Source organism: Balaenoptera physalus (genome assembly GCF_965194825.1).
Source record: "Balaenoptera physalus genome assembly, chromosome: 8".
Taxonomy (NCBI): domain Eukaryota; kingdom Metazoa; phylum Chordata; class Mammalia; order Artiodactyla; family Balaenopteridae; genus Balaenoptera; species Balaenoptera physalus.
This window is the reverse complement of record NC_138887.1, coordinates 74082010-74102677: the sequence shown is the minus strand read 5'-3', so window position 1 is coordinate 74102677 and position 20668 is coordinate 74082010. Positions and strand designations below refer to the sequence as shown.

Sequence of the window (20668 nt, the reverse complement as noted above, 5' to 3'; positions counted from 1 at the left end):
AAAGCCCTGTAGGAGCCGTGGCCGTGTGTGGAGCCGATGCACACTGAGAGACTCCCCCAGGCCCGCATCACTGGCAGCGCATCATGCCAATGCATACTTCGGGAGCCCTGTGCATGCTGAGGAACAATGTATACCAAAAATACTTATGAAATAGTTGTTACAGTGCATACACAGTATTCACTCTTCTAAATGGCATGTCAGCAAGTTTAGTGTGCGACAAATAACTCCTAAAAGGCACAAAGCACTCCTAGAGGCCCAACTTCGCACACGGATGGTTAGTCCAGGGAATCACGGTTAGTCCAGAGAATTGCGGCAAGACTGTGGCGGGACCGTGGGTCTTTCTTTACAAAGGGAAAGGAACAGCCAGTTCATGCAACCTAAGCCACTGCTTCAACTCTGTGTCGTCAAGGTTTTCAATAATCCTGATTACTTCCTAATTATCTGCCTGGGCATTTGATGCTTAAGATCCAAGAACCTTCTCTCTCTCCCTGCCCTGTTCCAAAGCACCTGCAGACTAAGGTGAGAGGGTTAGAGGGAAGGGTCTTGGGTCTTAATTAAGCCTCTAGACCAGCACTGTCCAATAGAAATATAATGTGAGCCACATATGTCATTTTAAATGTTCTCTGTGGCCACATTTTTTAAAAGGTAAAAAGAGACAATAGATTTTAATAATATATCTTATTTCACCCAATATATCCAAAACATTATCATTTCAATAACACATCAATATTTTAAAATGATTGAGACAGTTTACATTCTTTTTTTCAGTCTTCTCAATCCAGTCTGTATTTCACACTTACAGCACATCTCCATTTGGATCAGCCAAACTTCAAGTGCTCAATAGCCACATGTGTCCAGTGGCTGACCCAGGGGACCGCACAGCTGCAGAGGCCTAGGAAAACGAATCCCAGCAGCTTAAACATTCACTGTGCCCCATCAACTACCTGTCTCAAAGCAGATGTGTGTCTAGCTTGCCATCTCATCTCCTGACAGCGCTGCACCTGCCGAACCGCCTTTTCTCAGCCGCCTCAGCGGGTAGATCTGTTTGGGGCTTTGTAACCCTAAAAAGGACCACAAATAAGCCTTCAGAAAGGGGAGAGAACGACTTTAGGCCAAAATGATACTGTCAGTGTCAGGTCCTCTTTCTTGGAGATGGAGCTGAAGAGGAGAGCGAGGGGCTGCTGGGGGGAGGGAAAGGGAGCGGGGACGGCGCCCAGTGTGAGGCTGGCGGCCTCCCCGCCACTAACCCCCCAAAACGTGCCGTCAGCCGGGCTTGCGGGGTCACGGGGGGGGGGCAGCCCAGGTGGGGTGGCTGGGGTCTGAGGCTGAGTCTTCCCAGGGACACAAAGGGGGAGGAGGTGCAAAGAGAGGGAGAAGACAGGGAGAGCGGGAGCGGGCGCGGGTGCGGGCTGAGCCACAGACAAAGCCGGCGGCAGGCGGGGGACACGCGGCGCCGCGCTCATCCGGGTACTCGCGGGACGCAGGGGGCGGGAGAAGGGGGAAGGCCGGCGCCCGGCAGGCCTATTTGAATATCAGGCTCTGCCACGCTCGGGGCGCCGCTGACAACTGCATTACCTCCGCGGATAAAAATGACTGCGGGAGAACGCAAACGGGGCGCCCGTCTCGCTGCCTGCCTCCGCGGCAGCCGGCTTCAGGCGGGGCTCCGCGTAGCTCCGCCTCCTCCGCACATCCCGCGCAGCGCCCCCTTCCCCCCGGGCACCGCGCAGTGCCGCCCCCTCTCCGTGCCGCCGGCGCCCCGCCGGCGAGCCCGGCTAGGGACACAATGGGGTGTGGGCGACTGGGAATTGCTAATCTACTAAGATTTGATCGTGAATGTTAAAATGCCCTGCTTCTTAACTGTCATCGAATTAACGTATGGAAATGCCAGAAAAAGAGAGTACTCTGTGCGTAGGATTCCTAATCTTGAACCTTGATAGAAGAGGTTGGACCCCACTGGTTCCCGACCACCACTCCCCTGGTGATTAAGTTGGACGAAAGCATCCCTAGCGCCCCATCTTCACCCACTGAGCAAGCAGGTGAGGGGGTGTGCTACTCCCTGTTCCCCAGACCTTAGGGTCCTGCTGCCACCAGGACGTTGCTGCGTCACCGTGCAGAACCCCTTCCCAAACCCCCGGCCTAGCTGAGCAGTCCATATGGGAATGGAGGCAAGTCGTGTGCAGAGGGAAAAGCTGTGTTTCCAGAGCCTCTCTCCTTCCTTTGGCATAGAGAAAAAGGCGAGGACTGACTTCTGGCAAGAAGTCACCTCCTGCCTTGTGACAGCTGCGGTTATTCCATGTGGACTCCTTGTGAACTTCTGGGGAGCAGGAGTGAGATCATTTTTATTAATAATAAAAACAGCAGCAGCAATAACAATAATAGTAAACATCTACTGAAGGCTTATTATGCACAAAACATTATGCCCACTGCTTTAACGAGATTTTATTTTTGCCACAATGACCCTAGTGCTCTCCTGGAAACCGGGGTTTAGCCAAGCCTTGCAAGGAGCCCAGGGTAACCCAGCTAGGAAGGCGTGGAGCACAGGTGAGAAAGCAGGCATCCCTCCCTCCAGAGCCTGTGCCCTGAACCACTCCACAATTTTCTGGGCTTTTCTTGCAGCTCAGGCGGCTGTCCCATGCCCTCTTCCTTCTCCCCTACGTCCCCCAGCCCCCCAAGCCATTCCTCCCTTGCCACTGAAGGGTGAATCCTAAATAGTATAAATCAATCAGATCAACCCCTTCTTTTGTCCAGGGCTTGGTTCAGAAAAGAGCACGTGACCAGTCCTGGCCAACGCCAGGTAGGGGGGACATCTGTGAGGGGTGGGGGAGGGGGGGTTCTGGGAAATGCTTCCTTGCCACATGGTATCTTAGCGCTGTGCGTATTTGGGCGGTGTCCACCACCTGGTAACCAGCAGCAAAGCTACTCTACGGAGACAGATTTGCAAGATTTAGTACAATTCATGCGAGGGCTGAAGTTTAGGAAAGTGGCTTTCTAGTCCCATCTCTACCAGCAGTGAAATCATGCTGCTTAAGGATTATATTTAAGGTTGATTCCTTTTTGGAACAAGGGAAAATGTAAAGAAGTTAACAAATGAAAACTTGAGCAATTTCGTCATGTCTCTTCCCCACTCTGTTTCCGTTTCTTCATCAGTAAAATGACTGAAGAGCTTCTGCTCCTGGGCAAAGGGAACCTCACCATTCCAACTTCTCTTACTGGGCACCAACCTCATTCAGTCTCAAGGCTCTAAGCAGCTTTTCCTTGACTCCCTTTTCCGTCAAGACATCTCTTTGCCTACACAGGCAAGGCATCCCTTCCCTCCCAGAGCATCAGACCCTCTATCTAACTGTCCTGCACGCGCACATCCACGTGTCTGAGCTTGACTGCCTTTGAAATGTTGTTTACTGGCCTTCAAGTAGTCTCTCTGGAGAACTTGCGTCTGGTTTTGAACGTTTGGAAAACAATGGCTACTTAACCAGTCACTTACTTGTTTTTCTTGGCAATTGCTTTAAAACATAGAATCCAAATTAGAATGGAAAATTGATTTTTATTGTTTCATTAAAGTCATGCACACTTATTAAAATATGCCAAAAACCCTATGTAAAATATTAATATATACTATATACTTTAACAATTCATCCAGAATCAATAAGTGGTGACCAGCTCAAACATCTCTAATGTTTCCCACCACTGAGGAAAGGAAACCCAAACTCCTTAGCAAGACATTCAGGACAGCCCACAATCTGTAACTAACCAGCTCCAGCCTTATCTGTCTACCATTATATACCCCCAAATCATACTGTTGCACTTCCTCTCCCATGACATACAGTTCAGCAGGTTGGGGGCCCACATTGTCTAGAATGCCCTTGAACCTCACCTCCAACTTTTCCAAGTCCAGATTAAATACCACCTTTTGCAAGAAACCTTTCCCATTCCTCACATTTAGCGACACAAAATATTGAGTTGTCTAATATTTGTTCTCAGTAATATTTGGCATATGTTTTGTATTTATTGACACCCGGTATTCTAGAAATAATTCACATGTCCAAATAGCAGAGGACTTAAATATTATTATGCAAAAAAGTAAAATGGGTTATAAATATTATCAGCAGAATGTATATACAGCTCACTCCCAGCTTAAGGATGAGCTGTTCTCTTAAAGGCAATAAAATAAAGTTTCTTTCACCTCTTGTTTTTGACAGAATAACTTTGATGTAAATAAAATAGGAAACCTGTCTCTACTAGCTTAAACAACAAGGAAAACATAATATCTCCTGTAGGAAGTCTCAGGTAGCAGGTGCTGAGGTTGATTAATTCATGTTTCATGTTGTCAAGGACCCAGGTTCTTCTCATCTTTCCACTCCTCCATCCTCAGCTTATTGACCTTGTCCTTAGCTAGTTCTCCTCAGGGTCTCAAGATGGCTGCCATAGTTCCAGGCATCACTTGAAGAAATGGTAAAGTCCAGCCAAAAAAGTGGGACTAGTCTAACTTTAAATTTCTTCTTAAGAGTGGGGAAGTTGGGGGCAGGGCGGTGGCAGGAGTGGGAGCAGCCGGGAGCCCAGGTGGCAATGCAGCCCCAGTCGGGTGGAGGACAAGGGCGAGTGCAGGGCTCTGCACTGCCCCAGTTCCCGCACCGCGCTCCTGCCCACCCTGCGGCCCGCAGCAGGCAGAGTCCAGGAGAGTTTGCCCCTGAGCTCAGGGAAGTTTCCCACAGAAGCTCCGCTCCCACGAAAGCAGTACCTGCCGGTGCCCTCCGTTCCCCTGGCCGCTGGTGAGAAGGTATTGTGGAGAGGGACCTCCAAGATGGTGGAGGAGTAATACGTGGAGATCACCTTCCTTCCCACCATCAAAAATACATCTACGTGTGGAACAACTCCTACAGAACACATACTGAACGCTGGCAGAAGACCTCAGACTTCACAAAAGACTCTCTCAGGCGACCTACACACAGCAGAGGGGCCAAATCCAAAGCTGAATCCCAGGAGCTGTGCGAACAGAGAAAGGGAAATCTCTCCATGCAGCCTCAGGAGCAGCAGATTAAATCTCCAAAGTCAACTTGATGTACCCTGCATCTGTGGAATACCAGAATAGACAACGAATCATCCCAAAATTGAGGCGGTGGACTTTGGGAGCAACTGTAGACTTGGGGTTTGCTTTCTGCATCTAATTTATTTCTGGTTTTATGTTTATTTTATTTTAGTATTTAGAGCTTATTATCATTGGTAGATTTGTTTATTGATTTGGTTGCTCTCTTCCTTTTTTTATATATATATACTTCTTCCTTTTTCTCTTTTTGTGAGTGTGTAAGTATATGCTTCGTTGTGTGATTTTGTCTGTATAGCTTTGCTTTTACCATTTGTCCTAGGGTTCTGTCTGTCTGGCTTTTTTTTTTTTTTTTTTTGATAGTTTTTAGCGCTTGTTTTCATTGGTGGATTTGTATTTTGGTTTGGTTGTTCTTTCTTTCCTTTTTTTTGTTACTTTTTAATTTTTAATAATATTTTCTTATTTTAACAACTTTTTATTTTATTTTATTTTTTTCTTTCTTTCTTTCTTTCTTTTTCTCCCTCTTCTTCTGAGCCGTGTGGCTGACAGGGTCTTGGTGCTCTGCCAGGTGTCCAGCCTGAGCCTCTGAGGTGGGAGAGCTGAGTTCAGGACATTGGTCCACCAGAGACCTCCTGGTCCCACATGATATCAAACAGCAAAAGCTCTCACAGAGATCTCCATCTCAAGGCTAAGACCCAGCTCCACTCAACGACCAGCAAGCTACAGTGCTGGACACCCTATGCCAAACTATTAGTGAGACAGGAACACAAACCCACCCATTAGCAGCGAGGCTGCCTAAACTCATAATAAGGTCACAGACACCCCAAAACACACCACCAGAAGCAGTCCTGCCCACCAAAAAGACAAGATCCAGTCTCATCCACCAGAACACAGGCACCAGTCCCCTCCACCAGGAAGCCTACTCAACCCACTGAACCAACCTTACCCACTGGGGCAGACACCAAAAACAACGGGAACTACCAACCTGCAGCCTGCAAAAAGGAGCCTCCAAACACAGTAAGTTAAACAAACTGAGAAGACACAGAAATACACAGCAGATGAAGGAACAAGGTAAAAACCCACCAGACCAAACAAATGAAGAGAAAATAGGCAGCCAACCTGAAAAAGAATTCAGAGTAATGATAGTAAAGATGACCCAAAATCTTGGAAATAGAATGGAGAAAATACAAGAAACGTTTAACACGGACCTAGAAGAACTAAAGAGCCAACAAACAACGATGAACAACCCAATAAATGAAACTAAAAATTATCTAGAAGGAATCAATAGCAGAATAACTGAGGCAGAAGAACAGATAAGTGACCTGAAAGATAAAATAGTGGAAATAACCACCACAGAGCAGAATAAAGAAAAAAGAATGAAAAGAATTGAGGGCAGTCTCAGAGACCTCTGGGACAACATTAAGCGCACCAACATTCGAATTATAGGGGTCCCAGAAGAAGAAGAGAAAAAAAAAGGGACTGAGAAAATATTTGAAGAAATTATAGTTGAACACTTCCCTAATATGGAAAAGGAAATAGTCAATCAAGTCCAGGAAGCACAGAGAGTCCCAAATAGGATAAATCCAAGGAGAAACATGCCAAGACACATATTAATCAAACTATCAAAAATTAAATACAAAGGGAAAATATTAAAAGCAGCAAGGGAAAAGCAACAAATAACATACAAGGGAATCCCCATAAGGTTAACAGCTGATCTTTCAGCAGAAACTCTGCAAGCCAGAAAGGAGTGGCAGGACATATTTAAAGTGATGAAAGGGAAAAGCCTACAACCAAGATTACTCTACCCAGCAAGGATCTCATTCAGATTCTACGGAGAAATTAAAACCTTTACAGACAAGCAAAAGCTACGAGAGTTCAGCACCACCAAACCAGCTTTAAAACAAATGCTAAAGGCACTTCTTTAGGCAGGAAACACAAGAGAAGGAAAAGACCTACAATAACAAACCCAAAACAATTAAGAAAATGGTAATAGGAACATGCATATCGATAACTACCTTAAACGTAAATGCATTAAATGCTCCAACCAAAAGACATCGACTGGCTGAATGGATACAAAAACAAGACCCATATATATGCTGTCTACAAGAGACCCAAGTCAGACCTAGGGACACATACAGACTGAAAGTGAGGGGATGGAAAAAGATATTCCATGCAAATGGAAATCAAAAGAAAGCCAGTATAGCAATTCTCATATCAGACAAAATAGACTTTAAAATAAAGACTATTACAAGAGACAAAGAAGGACACTACGTAATGATCAAGGGATCAATCCAAGAAGAAGATATAAAAATTGTAAATATTTATGCACCCAACATAGGAGCACCTCAACACATAAGGCAAATGCTAACAACCATAAAAGGGGAAATTGACTGTAACACAATCATAGTAGGGGACTTTAATGCCCCACTTTCACCAATGGACAGACCATCCAAAATGAAAATAAATAAGGAAACACAAGCTTTAAATGATACATTAAGCAAGATGCACTTAAATGATATTTATAGGACATTCCAGCCAAAAACAGCAGATTACACTTTCTTCTCAAGTGCTCATGGAACATTCTCCAGGATAGATCATATCTTGGGTCACAAATCAAGCCTTGGTAAATTTAAGAAACTTGAAATCATATCAAGTATCTTTTCCGACCACAACGCTATGAGACGATATCAATTACAGGAAAAAATCTGTAAAAAATACAGATACATGGATGCTAAACAATACACTACTAAATAACCAAGAGCTCACTGAAGGAATCAAAGAGGAAATCAAAACATTCCTAGAAACAAATGACAATGAAAACACGATGATCCAAATCTATGGGATGCAGCAAAAGCAGTTCTAAGAGGGAACTTTATAGCAATACAATCCTACCACAAGAACAAGAAACATCTCAGACAAACAACTTAAACTTAAAACAAAAGCAATTAGAGAAAGAATAACAAAAAATCCCCAAAGTTAGCTGAAGGAAAGAAATCATAAAGATCAGATCAGAAATAAATGAAAAAGAAATGAAGAAAACAATAGCAAAGATCAATAAAACTAAAAGCTGGTTCTTTGAGAAGATAAACAAAATTGATAAACCATTAGCCAGACTCATCAAGAAAAAAAGGGAGAAGACTCAAATCAATAGAATTAGAAATGAAAAAGGAGAAGTAACAACCGACACTGCAGAAATACAAAGGATCATGAAGGATTACTACACCAACTATATGCCAATACAATGGACAACCTGGAAGAAATGGACAAATTCTTAGAAGAGCACAACCTTCCAAGACTGAACAGGAAGAAATAGAAAATATAAACAGACCAATCACAAGCACTGAAATTGAGACTGTGATTAAAAATCTTCCAACAAACAAAAGCCCAGGACCAGATGGCTTCACAGGCAAGTTCTATCAAACATTTAGAGAAGAGCTAACATCTATCCTTCTCAAACTCTTCCAAAATATAGCAAAGGGAGGAACACTCCCCAACTCATTCTACGAGGCCACCATCACCCTGATACCAAAACCAGACAATGATGTCACAAAAAAAGAAAACTATAGGCCAATATCACTGATGAACATAGATGCAAAAATCCTCAACAAAATACTAGCAAACAGAATCCAATAGCACATTAAAAGGATCATACACCATGATCAAGTGGGGTTTATCCCAGGAATGCAAGGATTCTTCAATATATGCAAATCAACCAATGTGATACACCGTATTAACAAATTGAAGGATAAAAACCATATGATCATCTCAATAGATGCAGAAAAACCTTTCAACAAAATTCAACACCCACTTATGATAAAAAACCCTCCAGAAAGCAGGCATGGAGGGAACTTACCTCAACATAATAAAGGCCATATATGACAAATCCACAGCCAACATCATTCTCAATGGTGAAAAACTGAAAGCATTTCCTCTAAGATCAGGAACAAGACAAGGTTGCCCACTCTCACCACTATTATTCAACATAGTTTTGGAAGTTTTAGCCCCAGCAATCAGAGAAGAAAAAGAAATAAAAGGAATCCATATCGGAAAAGAAAAAGTAAAACTATCACTATTTGCAGATGACATGATACTATACATAGAGAATCCTAAAGATGCTACCAGAAAACTACTAGAGCTAATCAATGAATTTGGTAAGGTAGCAGGATACAAAATTAATGCACAGAAATCTCTTGCATTCCTATACACTAATGATGAAAACTCTGAAAGAGAAATTAAGGAAACACTCCCATTTACCATTGCAACAAAAAGAATAAAATACCTAGGAATAAACCTATCTAAGGAGACAAAAGACCTGTATGCAGAAAACTATAAGACACTGATGAAAGAAATTAAAGATGATACTAACAGATGGAGAGATATACCATGTTCTTGGATTGGAAGAATCAACATTGTGAAAATGACTATACTACCCAAAGCAATCTACAGATTCAATGCAATCCCTATCAAACTACCAATGGCATTTTTCACAGATCTAGAAAAAAAAATTTCACAATTTGTATGGAAACACAAAAGACCCCAAATAGCCAAAGCAATCTTGAGAAAGAAAAATGGAGCTTGAGGAATCAGGCTCCCAGACTTCAGACTATACTACAAAGCTACAGTAATCAAGACAGTATGGTACTGGCACAAAAACAGAAATATAGATCAATGGAACAGGATAGAAAGCCCTGAGGTAAACCCACGCATATATGGTCACTTTATCTTTGATAAAGGAAGCAAGAATATACAATTGAGAAAAGACAGCCTCTTCAATAAGTGGTGCTGGGAAAACTGGATAGCTACATGTAAAAGAATGAAATTAGAACACTCCCTAACACCATACAGAAAAATAAACTCAAAATGGATTAAAGACCTAAATGTAAGGCCAGACACTATCAAACTCTTAGAGGAAAACACAGGCAGAACACTCTATGACATAAATCACAGCAAGATCCTTTTTGACCCACCACCTAGAGAAATGGAAATAAAAACAAAAATAAACAAATGGGACCTAATGAAACTTAAAAGCTTTTGCACAGCAAAGGAAACTATAAACGACAAAAAGACAACCCTCAGAATGGGAGAAAATATTTGCAAACGAAGAAACTGACAAAGGATTAATCTCCAAAATATACAAGCAGCTCATGCAGCTCAATATTAAAAAAACAAACAACCCATCCTAAAAATGGGCAGAAGACCTAAATAGACATTTCTCCAAAGAAGATATACAGATTGCCAACAAACACATGTAGGATGCTCAACATCACTAATCATTAGAGAAATGCAAATCAAAACTACAATGAGATATCACCTCACACCGGTCAGAATGGCCATCATCAAAAAATCTACAAACAATAAATGCTGGAGAGGGTATGGAGAAAAGGGAACCCTCTTGCACTGTTGGTGGGAATGTAAATTGATACAGCCACTATGGAGAACCATACTGAGGTTCCTTAAAAAACTAAAATTAGAACTACCATATGACCCAGCAATCCCACTACTGGGCATATACCCTGAGAAAACCATAATTCAAAAAGAGTCATGTACCACAATGTTCATTGCAGCACTATTTACAATAGCCAGGACATGGAAGCAACCTAAGTGTCCATCGACAGATGAATGGATAAAGAAGATGTGGAACATATATACAATGGAATATTACTCAGCCATAAAAAGAAACGAAACTGAGTTATTTGCAGTGAGGTGGATGGACCTAGAGACTGTCATACAGAGTGATGTAAGTCAGAAAGAGAAAAACAAATACCGTATGCTAACACATATATATGGAATCAAAAAAAAATGGTTCTGAAGAACCTAGGGGTAGGACAGGAATAAAGACACAGACATAGAAAATGGACTTGAGGACACGGGGAGGGGGAAGAGTAAGCTGGGACGAAGTGAGAGAGTAGCATTGACATATATACACTACCAAATATAAACTAGATAGCTCGTGGGAAGCAGCCGCATAACACAGGGAGATCAGCTAGGTGCTTTTTGACCACCTAGTGGGGTGAGATAGGGAGGGTGGGAGGGAGATGCAAGAGGGAGGGGATATGGGAATATATGTATACATATAGCTGATATACTTTGTTGTACAGCAGAAACTAACACACCATTGTAAAGCAACTATACTCCAATAAAGATGTTAAAAAAAAAAAAAAAAAGAGTGGGGAAGTTATACCAAAAGCCCCTTTGGAAGATATTTGCTCATATTTCTTTGGCCAGAACTGGATCACATGCCTATCTCTAAACTTTCACTAGCAAGGGAGATGAGATTATCATCACTGATAATCAGGATTTACGCCTTGAGTTATACTGGGGGGTAGGTGTGGGAGGAGGCAGGAAATAAGACAGGCAATATTAAAACAAAAGCTGAATTTTAGTCTGTCTCCCAGCCACCTATTCCTGCATACAAACTATTGCAAAGCTTGTTGGCTTAAAGAAATTATCTATTTTTCTCAAGAATCTGTGTTGGGGAGACGGAAGTGATTCCCAAGGAAGAAAGGAAGATTATTGGGTTGGTAACTAAAAGTGTCTCTCTGCAACTTATGATGGTTTATCATCTGAAAGTCAAAGATAGTCATATTTAGATTATTCTTGTATTGGTCTTTTCTACAAAATGTGTTCCAAAAATGGTGTATATTGATTTAGCCAATAGTAAATTGGCTGAATTCAACTGGTAATTTTCTTAGAGGGTGGTAAAATCATTTTTACTCTTTGCTTTGTTTTTTTTCCGAAATAACTAGCCATATAATGGACTCCACATAGTTTTCCTTTTCAATAATAATGCTTGACTGAACTAAGTCATTTTTGCCCTAAATTCTTTAGTTTGCAGACATCTAAGAATTTAGATCAGGAGGATAGCAAATAATTCCTTTGATTTAGCAAATAATTTGATAAATGAATTGCTCACCATCAGAATATTACCCTTTTGAAAATCAGTAAATCACAGAAGCTTTTGAAGATTAAATTATTAAATAACCATCTCCCTCTTTTCATCAGGGCAGGTAGGAAAACTGCAACATACATTCTTTGTTTTGTAATGTCACTTCCTTATCCTAAATAGGCCTTCTAGTTCTCTTTTTTTATAAACTTATTTATTTATTTATTTTTGGCTGCGTTGGGTCTTCGTTGCCGCACACCGGCTTTCTCTAGCTGCGGTGAGCAGGGGCTACTCTTCATTGCGGTGCGCGGGCTTCTTATTGCGGTGCCTTCTCTTGTTGCAGAGCGTGGGCTCTAGGCGCACGGGCTTCAGTAGTTGTGGCACACGGGCTTAGTTGCTCCGCGGCATGTGGGATCTTCCCGGCCCAGAGTTCAAACCCGTGTACCCTGCATTGGCAGGCGGATTCTTAACCACTGCGCCACCAGGGAAGCCCCTAGTTCTCTTTTAACTTTTATATACCTGAGGTAAAAAAAAAAAAGTTCTTAAGTGGTGGCTACAGTTAGATTCATATCATTTACTAAAATAATACATGGTCTTCCTTTTGTGATTATATCTTCCATCTTCTTATAAATGTATAGCTGCCTCTATAACAATACGTAGTCAGATGATGAATGTTCATATATTAACGCTACCTCTCACCCCTTTTTTCCCAAGAAGCTCAGGGCACTGCTTGCACAAAATTGGATGTATTTCAACATCACCTCTGTGAATTGTAGACCATTAAAGCCAGAATTACAGCCCTCTCATTTGATGAGTGAAGAAAGAGCCTAAAGAATTTTCTGGAAGTTTCCAGGCTAGCTAGTGGTAGTATGAGATCTCATTATCTTGTTTCCTGGTTGACTGCCCTTTACACCACATAATACTATTAATGATTAACCTTTAGGACAGAACTAAGTTTAACCAGGTTATCAAGTCAAATTCCTTATGGAGTTGGTGGCACCCACTCAGCCTAGTCCCTGCAGGGTCAGGGGTCCCATTATATCCTCAGGGGCAGAGAGCTTGTCCTCTACCTCCAGCCCATCATATCCAGAGATCCCACCTAGCACTACGTACCATCAAGCCCCACTCACAGGTAAGACCTCCTCAAGATCTCCCAAGATCTCCTCAAATCCCTGTTTTATAACATGTCCCAGCAGCCCAGGCAAAACCAGGGTACAAGAAACGTACTTGATAAGGTGCTTCTCTCTTCCACGCCTGTTTAGCTAGTGAGGAAAGGGGAAAATGGAAGAATGCAGTTGATGATGCATTGCTCTCCATCTTCTCACCATCGCAGTGAATTTAAAGCCAAATTTTAAGATTAGAATCTGACAGCTCAATCATATAAGTAGGTTTTCGTTCTCAAATGTTAGTTGAATTTTCCCCCTTAAATAATTATCTGGACTTAGAAACCCTGGGGCCTGTATTTTTCCAATGTGGATTATTCCATTTGCATCATTTATTTAAACCCACAACTCATTTGTTCAAATCGTATACTTCTAAACAGGAGAAAGGAAAACACGCTCTAATTCTCTAATATCTTTAACAATTAAAGCACAACTAGAGAATGAAGCCTCTTCATCCCCCTCTTCCTCCTCCTACTCCTCCTCCTCTTCTTCTTTGACCAGCAATTGCTAAAATCCACAGTAATGAGGTAGACTGTGCTAAGAATTTTCTTCACTTAACATTTCTCATTATTAATAAATTTTACACTGACAACTATAAAGTGAACACTTAGGATTTATGCACCTAACCTAATTACATATGCTACATGTACGCATTTCATTATTTACTTGACAGATTCATTCCTTGATATCATAAATAATTGAACAAGAATCAAATATTAACAATCAGATACATGTTAATTCTCCTCAAATCTGTAGAAACAAACTATATTTTTATTTTCAGTTCAACAAGCACTGATTAAAATGTCTTCATTAGGCAAATTTCATAAGCAAAGTTCTTGATCTACTTTTCGTACTTTCACTGAAAATTAAACCTGGACCAAATTATTCCAGGATCACTTCATGGAAAAAAAGGAATACAACAGTATTTCTAACAAGCCATTGGATTCATAATGTTTCTCAAGCACTGCTGTATCTTATATACGAAACATTAATCTGTGTGTTTTAAAAGAATTTGAAAAGGAATTTTCAAATATAGCTTTTATTATAAGCTAGGAACCAGCACCATATTGGTTCTTAGTAGTATATTACCAGAGCTTCTTGTCTTATGGGATGATGGGTTTAACCACACAATAATTATATAACTTGTTTAAAGAATAATTTCTAGGCATTGTGGATAATAGTAGAACTAAATTTATTGGGGCTGAAAATTTGCCCTGATATAGCTGTTACTTTTTCTGCTTTCATGAGCTAGGTTTAAATTTTTTAATTCATGTATATCAACATCTTCACCGATCAAACTATTCCCACATTTTATCAGATTTGCTTTGGTAGAGCATACCATACAATTTCATCATTTAAAAAATATTAAAGATTCATAGATAGCCACATTATTCATAATACAAGATTAATGCCAGGCTGACAGGTTTTTGTAAAGATCTGACTCTTTTTTTCTAAGTGCATATACCATATCTCTGTGAAATGTACCTCTGATGTTGCATATTGATTACTCCCTTCTCTTCTCTTCTAATGCTAAAGAGAGAATATTATAGAATGATTGTCAGGGTTAGTGTGTCTCTGACCTACACATGTACTATTAATAATTTATGAGCTGACTTGAAATACAGCACCAAGAAACCAACTGAGGACCACTGCCGCTGCCTGGAATGACATATACTCGGTTTTGACAGCATGTGCACCCAGATTTTGAGGTTCTGTTGTTAAAATACATAGAGAGACACAAGTGCTGTAAGTGCCAGGGCTAACTGAATGGAAGGAAGCCATGCTTCTTTGTTAGAAATCTCAAGTAGCTACATTTATCTCTTTTCATCCTATCCTTTCCATGCCATGAAATTTCCTTTTTAAATTATTTAATCAGATTTCCAAGTGAACTCATGGTGTCTATAAACATTAGAGAATCTACATTCAAGTAATATGGAGGTGTAGAAAGCAAAAGATCAGGTCTTCTTATTTCCCACATTCCTTGACACTCAGAGTTTGTCTGGTGTGGATCCTTCCAGACTGTGTTCTATGCTCACGCAAAGATCGTGGAGGTAGGGATAGAGTTTCCCCTACCCTCAAAAATGGTATCACACTCTACATACTGCGCTGCAATTTGCTTTTTCACTCAACAATATATCAAAGACATTCCCCATATCAGCACATACATTTGTAGTTCAGTTTTTAAACAACAATATAGTGTTCTATTTTATAGAGGTACCATGGCTCATTTATCCATCCCCTTATTAATAGATTGTTAAGCTGTCTCAGATTTTTCACAATTAAAGAACAATGCCACATACACTGAACATACTATGCACTTGCTTAACTATTTCACTAAGGCAGCGTCCTGGAAGTGGAATTGCTAGGTCAGTAACTGATTGTTTAAATCCCCTTAACTGGTCAGTTAGGCGAGAACCAATAAATATTACCATTTAGGATTTAAATATTATAACATTTCATTAATAGATGTGCTCATAATATTTAAGTGTATTTTTAAAAAACATACTTTTAAAACTTTAAGAATAGGGAGTAATTTAGGAAAAAGATTATGTAAGGTTTTAGTTACATTAATTTCATATGTGAGTAGCTTTCTGCAAAAGCAGAATAAAGCCTAAGTCATTTCTAATGGTTTAGCAATATGTCATCAAGCCACGTGTCTGTATATACTATTTTTAACATCAATGTCCAAAGCAGCCAGTCTTCATTCTAGCAGTGCTACCCATAACTAAGGATGTTTATAGAGACTGACAACTGTTAAACCACTGAACGTTTTTCAAAATATATTCAAAGAATTTTATGTTTGAAAACATTTCATCTAGGAAATCTAATTAAAAACAAGGTTATATTTATTTGAAACCACCACAAGTAAGTATATTTATAAAATTTTTTGCTTTTCACCTAAATTGTTTGAAGCCTTCTACAAACAGTGTAATGGTTACCTCGTGTGTCTGTCAAGTTCTATTATGTGAACTAGAATATGCTTTCAGAAAGATGCCTTGCATCCGATGACAGGCACTTCCTATCTGCTAGGATTCATAAAAATTGGAACATTGATCATTTCATGTAGAGATTTTCCTTAGCAAGAAGATAAAGGGAAACCTTATTATGCTAAATGACTTACTAGTCAAAAGTAGCCAGGACACTGAAACCTAGAAACTAGTTAATGGTTTGTAACAAGTCAGAAATATAAAGATGTTCAACCAAGAAAATGACATCAAGCAGCACTGGCTACAAGAGAAAAGAGCAGCCTGTCAGAATCACGCGAAGACTGTGGTGACAGGTAGACAATAAGATGGGATGACACCGGTTCCTCTCACCGGGGGTGTTTTCAACAGCTTTCTCTTGGGAGTTTCCATGCACTTCCTTTGTAGGAAACCTTCCCTCTAAAAATGGCAGCAGACCCCTTGGAGGTCTTGTTAAAATTCTTGTTCTGTGTTATGAAGTGTGTTGTTTAAGGCAGATGGCAGTATGCGAACAGTTCATTCTTTGTTGTATAAGGGAAAGTGGGAACAACAGTCACACCAGTAAGGTAGCTCATGGCTGACATATCCCAGTAATATTGCACAGTAGGCATCATGAAACAGGAAATGAGTCAAAGGGGAAAATCGGTCCACAATCCCACCTAAGATGGCAGACAGCATGAATCCAAACAGAAGCAATATGGCACATAATGAATATTTCATATTCAGATTGGTATCCATTATATCTGCAAACAAATTTCATACACCAGCTGAAACCTCCACATCACCATTAGGATGAACATCGTTTTTAGTTTTAAGAGAAATTTTCTTTCATTCACTCTCCGCTACAAAACTGCAGCTATAACAGTGTACCTCTACCTACCTCATTATGGACTATAAAGGCTATGCCACAAAAGAATTGAAAGAAAGCACGGAGCCCAACTATTGCCCAATGACTTCTTTAATACCAGTAATTTTAAGGAATCCATCTACTTTATCTAAAATAATGCATCTCTGTTTTTTACTTAACCCTGTTCTAATGTAAAGTTATATCATTTCCTATATGTCTACTTAAAGTGTTATAATACCACTAAACTATTTCCAATAGGGTAATAGATGTTAAAACAGTCTTCTAAACTATTTCTCTCTTTTTTTATTCTATTCCCAACATATTTTAAGCTGTATGACAAAATAAACATTTCATAACCTTTTTCAGCTAAATTTTTTTTCTATTAATGTCATTTCAACCAGTGGGAGATCTGTATTTTCCGCACTGCAGTTCTACATCTAAAATTATTTCTGATATAGATTAGCTGTCCCTCAGTGAGCCATGAAAGACAAAATCTTAGCCTCTTTAAGCCCGTCTTGTTTGACAGCATGCAAGCATTTACATGAAATATAAAGCAAATATTTGTTCTTTTCATACAAGCTGTCAGCACAAACTTGGGTTGTTTAGAAACCTGTTCAGACAAACAGAATTGGCATTTACTACATGACATACGGTAAAAGGTCAACAATAGGTAAAATCAAAGATTACTGAAAAAGAAATAAAGAGTTGACATGCATTTGTGGAACCAAAGTTGATCACATTATGCCATAACTTATATAGTAAATTGACAATTAAAACTTCATTGTTTATTCATTTGATTGTTTAAGAAAATGTGGGGCTTGATTTTAGTTGCTTACTTACCAGATATTAACTTTTGGTTCACTGCAGGGATAGGTATAAGAAAATTCTTATTACCCTGAAAAGTTCCCAATTAAAGTTGCTTTTCAGCTTTTTTCTCCACGGGAAGTTTCTAATAGCTAATAGGAATGTATTCTGGAGATTTCTTGATATTACTGCCACCTAATCAGGGCCACTGAGCCACCACCTCCAATTGCTAGGCAAAGTCAGGCTTCTGCTTTAAGGAACTGGTGATTCCTGAGTGTGCAGGAGCAGTGGTTTACCAAAAGATGCAAATTTGCTTTCCTCGTGCCTCTAGGATTTGCACTATAATGGCTTCCCTGGGGAATACCTCCATCGTGGAGGCACATTTCCTCTGCCCCTAGACCCGCTCTGTTCTGAAGCCACAAGCATGGAACTTGTCCTGCTTCCTGTGGACAGCGTCCCATCTGCTGAACACACATTTTAATAAGGAAACTCTATTTCCAGGGAAATACCTATTGGTATTAACAAGAAAATAGCATCTCTACAAGATTCTCTGAAAAGAAATCCTGTCAGTGCCACTCATTCTGCTTTCAAAGACAAGTCCCTGTAATTACTTTCTCCCCTTCGTTTCCTTGTCTGGATAAAGCAACAAGATCAAGAGAATCTATCCATTTTCCCCAGATACCTTCCAAAATGTGCATCCACTTTGCAAGCTGGGATCAGAAATTTCATCATCTGTATTTGTATTAGTAATTCACTGCACAAAGAGAACAGGGGGCAGAGGAGGAGAGCAAGCATGCAAGCAAACATCAGACAGACAATTGTATACATGCAAATGCTTGCAAATTTCTGCCAGCATCTCCCTATCTATAACCAAGCAACATGGAAGCCTATTCATCCCTCAGCTTCTTCACTGCCAAATATGGTTGTGGATTTGGAGGAAGATACTCAGGAAACATTGAACTTTCAGCCACTGGGACTAAACCTAACTCAAAACCTACTATATAAAAAGCTAATGCATAAATATAATCAATGATTTTCTAGAAAGACACAAGATATGCAACCTCCTGGCTACATAGGGCAGAAGAACAAGATGCCCTGCGAGCAGGCAAGGGAAGGGAACGGTTGCAAGCGGCTCTCCAGCCCAACTGACAGAGGACTGAAGGGTTGCCTCCTGGCTTCAGGGCGGTGCGTGTGCAAAAACAGCCTGGGCAAGAAGGGGCATGGGAAACCAGAAAGAGGCAGGATGCAGAAAATGCCCCAAATTCAAATTCATAAATACAAAGTGCTCACTTTCAAATGAATATATACATGGTGTTTGAAAATGATAGCAAAAATCATCCTGTATTTTGTTTTGTCTTGAAATCAATTATTCCCAAAAATATTGGTAATAGAAAATTTCATGACTTTCTTTATTCTTATATATTTATTTTACTCACTGCAAATCAGAAATAATGGTAATAACTCATATATACATGCTTTTCACAGACAGTAATTCCATTCATCCTCAAAATTATGCTTCGAGGTAGGGTCAGTATACCCATTTTATAGGTAAAGAAACCTGGACATGGAGGTTGAATCAGCTCCACGGCGAACTGAGAGTGAAAGGTGTGGCCCAAAGAAAGCCAAGAGACTTGTGAGAAGAGAAGGGACGGTGGGCAGGTGAAACAATGGATGTTTACTATGTCTACTAGTTGTCCCTCAGCTACCGCCCCTGATTCATTCTGTCTGGTATTATGGTTAGATGTTTTCATGTGTATCTGCCCTCGGATTGAGAGCCCCTGAGAACTATATATCTGGACTATGTATTTGTTATCACTGTATCTCCTGGAGGACCCAGGACAATCCTCCGAATATAGTATATGCTCAGTAAATATTTCTTGACATTATTGTTTCATTAAACTAGTTTAAACCAGTTCATCTTTTGCTCATTTTAAGTTCTGTGGTGCCTTGTTCTTTTTACTACATGGATATACATAAAATCTCACAAAAAAAAAAGGCCATGAAGAACCTAGTGGCAAGACGGCAATAAAGACACAGACCTCCTAGAGAATGGACTTGAGGATATGGGGAGGGGGTGGGGTGAGATGTGACTTTAAAAAAAAAAAAAAAAAAAACTCACACACACATACACCTTTTAACACCATCAGAGACAGGATTTCAACAGCAGAAGCAAATATCCTATGTTCATAATTTACACATATATTGACTGTCCTGTAAAATCATTCCCTCAGCTAACTTTACACAGGTGAGAAAAAGCAAGCTTCTGCGATGCCTTTCTAAATCATTTCATTTTGCTGTTCTGTTTTTGTTCAGCAAATGGTGTATTTGCTGAAAATTCAAGTGCCTACAACTCTCTGTGTCCTTTCACAAGGTGTTAGTATGCAGTTGTCATCATTTGGATTTTACTGCGGTGTAGAAATGTCCTTACTCTTTCCTTGAGTCATTTAATTTCCATCTCTCTGGCCTTTCTCAAGGACTCCCCTCAAAGCCTATAATCTCAAGTATGGCCTTCTTTCCTTCTTCCTGGGTTTACAGCTGCCCAGCTAGAGACTCTGCCCAGCCTTGCTTGTAGCTAGACGTGGCCATGTGACTGAGTTCCTACCAAGTGATGCAGCGATGTGTACAACTTCCAGATCATCTGCTTAAAGATGTCTGGGATTTGATTTCAAATAATCCAGCAAAGAAGGACATATCTGGGGGATATAATTGTACAAGTCCGACCATGTGAAGATAACTTGAAGCTGAGTGATGGGCACATGGGGATGTATTATACTACATTATCCCTACCTTTATATGGATATGTTTGTAATTTTCTATTGAAAAATAAATTCAAAGGTGCTTGCGCCAGATGTGTTGTCCCCTTTCCTTCTTACTGGCTGGAAATAGAAATGACTGGAGTGACCTTGGAAAGCACCTGTGGAGGATGGCAGAGCCACCCCACCAGACTGGGTCCCTGACTGACTTCCTGGA

At 40.4% G+C, this 20668-nt stretch overlaps 1 protein-coding gene across 5 annotated transcripts in view; it reads right to left on the bottom strand.

Moving 5' to 3' along the window:
• Window positions 1-20668, bottom strand: part of LOC309665532 (uncharacterized protein) — a 219767-nt gene that overhangs the window by 184411 nt on the left and 14688 nt on the right. For 4 of the 5 annotated variants that reach the window (XR_014266473.1, XR_014266474.1, XR_014266475.1 and 1 more), the window contains exons 1-2: window positions 1576-1677; window positions 945-1061 (exon numbers count right to left, since the gene is read on the bottom strand). The exons of the other annotated variant lie outside the window; for it this stretch is intronic. The gene's annotated coding sequence lies outside the window, so the exon portion shown is untranslated. Of the gene's footprint in view, window positions 1-944; window positions 1062-1575; window positions 1678-20668 lie in introns of those variants that run through there. 5 annotated transcript variants of the gene reach the window in all.